Genomic DNA, 6781 nt, shown 5'->3' on the forward strand with positions numbered 1-6781 from the left:
GGTTCACTTAGGAGCTTTATATATAACAAACGCATATACATTTTACAAGTATCGCTCAAATCGTTTACTTGTCAGCATCCAACGACAACCAATAAAAACGTGAAAGGCAAATAAAAATAGTACGGGGTTAAATATGTATGTCAGCAGTTAATCCCCCTCCAACTCTTTTCTGTAGTTTAAAAGCAGCTATAAGAACACACTGTAAAACATATAGAAAATGGATTTACTCTTTCGATTAACACAAACAACACACAGCCATTTACAACTCATGCATAAATCAAATTATCCAGACTTAAATATTTATCAGTAAACATCAAACAGAGTAGGTGTAAAGACGTTATAAAAAGTCTAAGAAAATCACGAACGTCTACATTTCAAATATATAATCACATTGTATCAATAGGATGTAAGACTAAGTTTTCAATACAATACATACATGCAATATTGAAAAACATGTTTTGTTACATATGCAACTATATTAGATAAATGTAAATGTTAGTACTTATAAAGACAGTGATGCAAGATCTTCAATGCTTAATAGATAACCTTTAAGAACAATGCAATTGATCAAAAGCAATAAGAAGTTTATTTGAATCGTATCTTAATTTACGAGCTCTCTAAAAAAGATCAACGAAATAAATTAAGGTGTGATACCCATTTGATATACGTTCTCTATAGGAACAACCATACTTTCAAATAAAATCGTTGTACCCTTGGAAGAATTAAGTAATGTTTGAAGCAATTTGTTGTCACGAAACTACTTACCTGGTAATTAAACAGTAGGTCTGTTTCTAAGACACTAGAAATAAATTTATCAACTATTATAATACGAGTAGGTTTATTGGGTGTTTGTAAGGTTTTATATGCCCGTCTGATAGTGGTTTTCTGCTATTCACATCATTTCTATTCACTGGTAATCATTTAAGTTAATTTGATACCTATTATAGTAAGACTTTGATAAATACAGATTTTCAACATAAAAGACATTCATAACAGAAAACTTACGTAATTTTGTCTCTTCATTGTTTCTTTTACATTACCCAAATGAGATGAACCTGTTCTTACCAGGAACAACCTGACGGGTGACAATAGTGGAACCGGATATGCTTATCCAAACAGGTACCTATAACCATTCCTTGTCTTTAGTGGGGTTCGTGTTTCTAAATCTGAAGATTTTTATGTAGTGTTTTGTTATCTGTCGTCTTTTGATTTTACTATTGCGTTGTCAGTTTCTCTTTAACTAATGTGTTTTGGATGTACCCTTGGTGCTTTATATTTCTTTTTACTACGAGACAAGTGAAAAGCCAAAGGTGATAGTAAGCTTCAAAACTTTAGATGCCTTTCCGAAGTCAGGCATAAATTCAGTGGTTATCTTTCAAAGTATTGTTCTGAACATGCCTACACTATTTACCACTTGATGTAAAGCGAACAACAATAAAGTCTTCAAAATTTGATATCCATGGCGTATTTTGGTTTTAGTATCTGATTCCTAGTGTTTAAATGCATTGAGTTGAAACACGACTTGTTTTTGGAATTGTATGGCATACCAATGAGGAAGACCTCATATTTTTTCTCAGCTAAGAAGTGCATTTATTAAACAAATCTGCACCAAGAATAAACATGAAACTATGTGTTTATGATTTTTTTCAATACAAGCAGTGTCAAGTACATCTTTGAATGAATCCTTTAAATTCTATCTGTTTAACAGAGAATTTCGATATTATTGTTGTTCTTTCAGTGAGATATAATCATCTATGTTTTAAGTTTTCATTTCAATCGGCTTAGAGAAAAAGCTGAGGCTCGCATTCCTGGTTGAGTTTTTTTTATAAATAATTTAGACAAAAATAACGATTTACAAGTAAGAGAAGGCTTCTTTATCAGAACTCTTTATGTTCAAACATTACAACGTTGTTTGACGATTTATAAAAAGTGTTGACGCTGTTTCAGTTAGTGATCGAACTAGTCGTAAAACATCATAAGAACTACTGAGAGTCAACCAAAAACGAGGAATTCACAAACTAATCATTTTTTTTAATGTTATTATTATAATTACTAAACTTTATGAATTTTGTATCACAAATGATGTATATGAACTGGTGTGCAATTAGCAAGTTGCATATAAGTACTAGATTCGATAGTAGATACAAAGTTATATTTAAATAAACATTTTTAACTGTAAACTGTCGACTTAAATAAGTTATTGTAATGGTATAAGCTCTTAGGGATGTTGGCATTATATGATTTTGTTTGTTTTGAAATTAAAAACATTGCATTTGTCACTTAAAAATGTTTGTCGAACTTGCATTTCATACATGTATCATGACGCCGTAATAAAATCAGTATCATACAATATATTATAAGAATTGAAAAAATGACCTTGAAAAGGTTAAGCCCTGCAAGGAAATAGAGAATTACAGTAAACAGTTAACAGACGATGATCTGTGCATAATACATGTACAACAACAAAAATGAAAGCTTACTAGCTATGATAATAGTAAATAACATGGCATAAATCAGTAATCATACACAATTTCATTATCATCTTCAAGTTACATGTATTTTTTCCGCAAACAACTGTTCATAATTCTATGCTCAAATGATAAGATTAAGGCAGTGATTTGTGATCATTTGTAATCTGTACAAAAGAATAGTTCAATGACAAAACGTAATTAATTATTGCTGGTTTGCGTACCTCACACATAATTAGTACAGGTTGTTGGCTTCTTTACTTACAAATTTATATATTTATAGGCATACTCTAACTGCAATTTGTTTATACAATATTTTAACTGAAGACATTCCAACGATAAACTATTGTGTAACATCATATTTTATAAGAAATTCAATGGTTTTTATCATTTATTTTGCTGCTTTTGATATATTTTCAAATATAAATTCACCTGTTATAAATAGAGATTGTAAGAAAATGTATTGTTAACAGATACATTTAAATCATTTTCAGATAAATTTATTCAGAGTAAAATAATTCCTCCTTTTAAACATTTAAAAAGAATAGAACCAACAACACTGAATATCAAATCGGTGACCAGAAGGACTGAACACGAGGAAACAACGACATTTTTGAGGAATATGACCTCGCACCAAACAGGAAGGAAAATGATGCAAAGATTAAATATTTCTTCAAATGTGTAATATTCCTGAATTATAAAAATGTATGCTGAAACATCATGAACTGAAGATGAATTTAGTTTTGAAAAGTAAACCGAAGAAGAAAATAGGCGAGGAAATTTGACAGCTCGATCACATTGTCTTAACACGTTTCTGTTGACATTCTTCCAGCGAGCCATCATGTTCTGATACAAGCAGCTGTAGTATTTCATTAACAACTTTATCAATACAAAATTATCATATTCCAAATAAAAATATTTATCTGCACAAAATTACGAAAAAAATCGTAGCATGATAGAAAAACGCACTTTTCTTATTAACTATAAATACTTTACTGATAAAACTCAAACAATTGGGAATAAAACAATCTAACAGTTGATTAAATATCAAACATTTATGTCAAATATGATTGTAATTCTTAACTTTTGCTATTTTTTGAAATAGAATACATGGAATTGATTAATGTTACACTTAGTTGCCATGAAATTACATGTGTTTTTTACCTTCTTAATACCAGATATTGCACTTAACTTTTAATTGGTTAGATGAAATGGTATTTGGTTTATAATCGATGTTGCAGATGCAGTTACTGCACATCTATTCTTAATCCTTAATAACTTTTATAATAGTTGTGTTCATGCGTGTTCAACTAGAAAATGTTTTAATGGAGTCAATTATTTTACTTTTGTCCCAACCATTGCCTTTAGGGCAAAATACATTATAGTAACGAAAAAAAAATAATGTTACAAAAGACCAACATATATGTGTAAGTAGAATTAAATTTTAAGAAATATTTCTCATATTATGAGTTAACTTTGTAAAAGGTTCACCCGAACTTCTTGTCATATGCTATAAATTCATTGCATGGCTACAGAGTGTTGGTTTTGAGATTTTGTCTCATCGTCAAATCTATCAACCTTCACTATTTGACTGGCATGGTTTCTATTATATCATTGTCTACAGATTTCTTGAACAATGAGAAAATACATACAAACAAAAGTAGTCGTTACATTGACCCTATGAACAATGGTTTATAAAGCAATATACTAAAACCCTTCATGTAAACGTGCAGTCCTATCTTACCTAATATTTCGAGATCACTTGTGTCACCATCAAAGTCAATATGTTAAATATACAGGTTTGTTGTAGTGTTCTTTTTATTTGAATGACTTCAATGTCAATTTTGAACATCGTACTTTCCATATATGTTTCTATGATGTTGCTATATAAAACAAGATGTTGTATGATTGTCAACCAGATGATTAGGAAACAGAGTTAAAATATAGACGGTTAAAGAACCCTTTATGCCTATGGTTTTTGTAACAGTATAGTGCACGAAGGTTTCATTTTATTGTCGATAGGATAAGTATTTAAATCTTGTTTTCATTAAGAAGAAAAAACCCGTATGATACCGATTTATAAGCGCACGACACGTGATCATGAAATAATTATCAACAGACACCTTCGATACCAAAAGTATTAAAACAAAATGAATAAGACGTATAAGAGTAGTAAGCCATAAACATGTATGACCTTGCCAGAACAGGCAAGATCTTATAATTTGATTTTGAGTTTCGATATTATCAGCCTTGCAGATGGTTTTGGTACATAAAAGAATTCATATAAGTTTTGGAATTTTTATCAATAGGGTTCATGTAATTGATTAATATTACACTTAGTTACCATAAAATTACATGTGTTTGTACCTTTTTTATGCAATAAAAGTGCGGTCGTGCGTGTTAATTTAGAAAATGTTTTAATAAATTCAATTGTTTAACCGTTGTCACAATTATTGCTTCACGACAAAATAATTACGGAAAAGGTAAAATTACAAAAGATGAAAAAATTACTATTAAAAAAATACATGTATAAGAAGAAATCAGTTTTTAGTAATATTTCATATAATGTGTCAACCTTTAAAATGTGCCACTGAGATTTGAGTCTTAAACAATTAATTGCACGGGTTCATAGTGTTTGTTATGAGCATTTCCATCGCTCAATCTATCAACTTTCACTATCTATCAAAAAAGTAGCCGTTACATTGAACGTTAGCCTTAATTTATAATGTAATGCATTTGAAACTCTTCTGGACAGGTTAATATGTGAACACGCAGTCCCATACCATCTTATATTTCTAGGTATGTTGTGTCATCATCAAAGTCAGTATGTTGGTATGTTGAATATGCAAATTTTGCAGTAGAAAGTAAAATAACGAAAATACCGAACTCCGAGGAAAATTTTAAAACGGAATTTCCCTAAGCAAATAGCAAAATTAAAAGCTCAAAAGCTGAAACACATCAAACGAATAGATGCCAAATGTCATATTCCTGCATTAAAGCGTATTTTAAATATCCCCATGTTTTAATTCTATTTTTGTACAGAACTTTAATTTTATTCATCGGACTTTCCATATATTTTTCAGGATGTTGCTATATAGAATAAGGAGATATAGTATGATTCCCAACGAGACAACTATCAAACAGAGTCCAAATGAAGGACCATGACTATAGTTCTGTTTTTGTTTTTATCAGTACAGTGCATACAGGTATGATTTTATTGTCCTCAGGTTAAGTATTAAAACCTTGTTTTAATTAAGAAAAAAAAACTATGATACCGATTTATATGCGCATGACACGTGATCATAAAATACATATCATCAGATATCTTTTCAATAACCATCAACAGATATCTTCGAGAATGAAAGTATAAAACCCAAATGAATAAAACATGTAATAGTAGTAAACCCAATACATGTATGACCTTGGCAGAACTGCCAACATTGTGTTATTTAATTTCGATAAAATAGTTCTAATGTCCTTCGCCTTGCAGGTGAATTATATTCGTAGAAGAATTTATATGTAATTCATTCCCAATCTTTTTTTACTGCTCATGGCAAATTCAGTTTGCAAAATATTTGTACGTAGAACTGTTAAAGTCTTTTAAATATTTCTCAGTTTGTGTCAAATTTGTAAAATGTGACACTAAAATTAGTTTATGCTATAAATACAGTGTACGACGTTATAGTGTTTGTAATTAAAGCATCTATCAACCTTCGAATTCACTGTCTAATACTTGACTTGGTATATATTATATTCTTATATCTTTGTCTACAGTTTTTTAACAATAAGAAAATATATACATGTCTACAGTTAAAGTTGCCTTACCTGATTAACTGTTATTTATAATATCATTCTATGTACGGTGACCTATAGTTGTTAATGTATCTCTTGTGGACAGTTGTCTCATTGGCAATCATACCAAATCTTCTTTTTTATATTAAAAGTTTTCTGATAGTGATGCACGTATGTACACACGCAGTCCTATCCTTTCCGATATTTCGAGGTATCTTGTGTCACCATTGAAGTCCGTATGTTAAATATGCAAGTGTTCTTTTTTTTATTCTATTGACCATGATGTTTTAATACTATTTGAGTATTGAATTACATTTTAGGACATCACACTTTCCATATACTTTTAATGATATTGCTATAATTGTCACAAGTATCATGTTTTAGTATCATGTTTTAGTACACGCATTTGTTTTTTTTTCTCAATCGATTTATGAATTTCAAACAGCGGTATACTAGTGTCGCCTTTATTTACTTATATGACAAAATGAATCAAATTATTTAAAAAAAAGAGATGTGGTAAA

Source organism: Mytilus galloprovincialis, chromosome 4, assembly GCF_965363235.1.
Source record: "Mytilus galloprovincialis chromosome 4, xbMytGall1.hap1.1, whole genome shotgun sequence".
NCBI classification, from domain to species: Eukaryota; Metazoa; Mollusca; class Bivalvia; order Mytilida; family Mytilidae; genus Mytilus; species Mytilus galloprovincialis.